This window comes from Anastrepha ludens, chromosome 6 (assembly GCF_028408465.1).
Source record: "Anastrepha ludens isolate Willacy chromosome 6, idAnaLude1.1, whole genome shotgun sequence".
Classification (NCBI taxonomy): Eukaryota; Metazoa; Arthropoda; class Insecta; order Diptera; family Tephritidae; genus Anastrepha; species Anastrepha ludens.
The window spans coordinates 105,869,374-105,872,747 of record NC_071502.1 but is presented as its reverse complement, the minus strand read 5'-3'; positions in this window follow the sequence as shown (position 1 = coordinate 105,872,747).

The window sequence follows — 3,374 nt, the reverse complement described above, 5'->3', positions numbered from 1 at the left end:
ACTGGCCTCAACTAGAATTTTTAAACAATTTTTTGTCACGCACTTTAATACTTTGTTAAATTTAGAATAATGAATTGCAGGTTTGAAGTAATTAAAAAATTCCATTGATTTTTTATAATTTTTTCTCTAGGTAATTTTTTTAATACAAAACAAAAAAATCGTGAATTTTTTATGCGAAAAAGCAATCGAATGGATTCATTACTCCTACTTAGAGTTTCTAAGAGCAAATTCTGCAACTTCACCGAGAAAGTTTGAGTATATTAATGGTATCTACAAGTCCCAGTAACCCTAGCTACCTCATAAAAGAGAATGGCAATTGGACAACCAGCGGTGAAGAAACACCAGAATTACTAATGCAGTCGCACTTTCCAGGTTGTCTCTGCACCGAAGACAGTAGAACCCACCCTATAGTTCACTACGAGAATCCCCCAATAGATTTTATAACGGAGGATAACATAAAATTTGCCCTTCGCAGCTTCAAACCTTACAAATCACCGGGACCTGATGAAATCATCGCCGCTGATTTGCAACACACAAATGCACCTACACTTGCCTTAATTTTTGAGACAGCGATACGTCTTATACTATATCCCCAAGAAATGGGCGGAAGTAAAAGTGGTTTTCATTCCCAAAGGAGGGAAAACCACACATACGAAACCGAAGGACTTCAGGCCAATTAGCCTATCATCGTGTTTGTTAAAATCTTTAGGGCGGTTGTTAGATGTGCATATCAAAGGAAGGATTAGCGACAAACTATCACCTTCCCAACATGCATACAGCAAAGGCAAATCAGTGGAAACAGCGCTCCATGAGCTAGTTCACACAGTCGAGAAATACAAAGAGTATACCCTTGCTGCCTTTCTAGACATCGAGGGTGCCTTCAATAATATATATCCGGAAGCAATTACCACTTCGCTAACGGAAATGGGAGTAAACAATGCAATAGTCTCGTTTATAGAACGAATGCTAACTGGGCGAACGATTGAAAATGGTTTTAGGAGAGATAGGGACAAACTCCCCACGCGGCATCACAATGGGCTATGAGCCTGAGTGTGTCCCACAGTACAACCGCTTCAACCTAACCTAATCAATGGTTATCTAACAGGTTAATAAAATAATGACTTAAAATAATGGACTTACACTCTGTCAAAAAAGTAGCTCGCGTGGATTATTTTAAGAGCCAGTTTAAAGGGATTGCCATATTTTTAGTCGCTGTTTGGGAACTATGGCAAGTTGCTTCGTTCCTTCAGTCACAGTAGGTAGGCCAAGATATCGATGGAGGTAAATCATGCGTGGTAAAGCAGCCTTTAAGCGTGAAAAATTGTCGAAGAAGGCCAGATTTGTGAAAAACAACTCTTGGATTTTGCAGCAAGATAATTCCCCTACTTACAAGGCACGCATTGTGAAAGCTTTTCAAGCCAAGAACTTAAAAAGCATCAACCGTAGTCATCTGGTTGACGTTTTTCGCTTTCCGAAACTCAAATAACCACTTCGGTGCACCCACTTTCAGTTCCTAGAAGATAAAGAAAAACACAAAAAACAGAGAATTGCGTCGAGAACTGAAGGCGGTTTTGGAAAATGAGTTAGAAAAATATTGGGTATGGGAATAAGTTTCCATCCTCGTGAAAGAGGTGTCGCTGCTGATACTATTTTTGTGTTCGCTCTTGTAGTACTGGTGATTTGAAGGTGTATATGTGAAGTCTCGATCACAGTAGTTGGCATTCGTTTGAAGCGTAAAGATCTTTGTTTATTTGAAGTCAAAAATGCCTACGTTCGTCCCGAAAAAACTGCATTTGCGGGAAGTCACGCTTCGTTATTACCTTTTAAGGAAAAGTGCAGCTGAAACGTGTCGTCTATTGATCAATATTTTTAGTAATCACGTTCCATCAAATACAACTTGTAAAGAGTGGCTTCGACGCTTCCAAAGTGGCAATTTCGACGTGAGTGATAAAGAGCGTGAGGGGTACCGAAAAATTTCGAAGATACTCAACTACACCAATTATTGGATGAGGACACATGTCGAATCCGATGATATGACTACAGAATTGAATGTTGACAGATCAACCGTCGGTAAACGTTTGCACGCGATAGGAATGATCCAGAAAGCAGGTAACTGGGTGCCACATCAATTGAAGGAAAGGGAGGGATATCGAGAGACGTTTGGTGACGCGTGAGATGCTTCTTGAACGGCACAAAAGAAAAGGTTTTCCGCATCGCATCGTCACTGGCGAAGAAAAATGGATCTATTATGATAACCCTAAGCGTCGAAAATGTTGGAGCCTGCCAGGCGAACCAGGTCCATTGATAGCGAAAAATATTCATGCTCCAAAAGTTATGTTGTGCATCTGGTGGAATCAGAAGGGTGCCCTCTATTATGAACACCTTAAATCATCTGAAACCATCACTGGTGATTACCGACTGTAGCTAATGCGTTTGACTCGAGCTCTCAAAGAAAAGCGGCCGCAATGGGACGGTTGCTAAATCGCCCCAAAAATATTTAGAAGGACTGAAATGGGAAATCTTGCCCCACCTGCCGTATTCCGCAGACATTGCACCTTCGCATTACCATCTGTTCCGATCAATGCAGTCAGCCCTTATTGAAGAGCGGGTTACTTCTTACGAGAGCATCGCAAACTGGCTCAAAGAACGGATCAAGTCAAAAGAACTCGAATTTTTCATCAAAGGAATCCATATATTGCCTGAAAGATGGAGTAAAGTTGTAGCTTCCTATGGCACATACTTCACAAAATTTCATGTATTATTTAATTGTTTTAATAACTCGTAAATTTGGCTAAGAAATGACGGAAACTTATTCCCATACCCAATATTGATTGAATTATTATTTAGCATAAGCGTATCATTCGAGAAGGCGATTAAGCTCGCAGGTGTTGCAATAAATTTGGCTGAATAATAAATATATCGCATTCCATTTATTCATTCCCGATACCTTTTTGACAGAATGTACATACAGGTGAGCCATAGCTGGTAAACAGAGCATCATCCGCCATAAAACCGTTTATCACGCAAGATATTCCGAAATATTTATCAGCCCCATTAGCATACTTTTATTTCAAAACGAGTATTTACTGCTGCTGCAAAACCCTTTCCTCGACAAGCCAGAAAGTTGAAAGCGAAATTGATACTTGCGCACTAAACTTTTTGGCAATTTTTTTTCGATTGTGTTTCGCTAACTTTTATTACTTTTTAATACTTTCCTTCAGTGCTATTTCCCAGTTTGTATGTTTTTCTTATTGTATTTGTTTTTGTTTTTTTTTGCTGCAACAACTTTTCACTTTACGCTCTGACCTCACTTTACTGGACTTTTCATGTGTGTATGTATGTGTTTGCAATACTCAATTTCCGTTCACAATCTC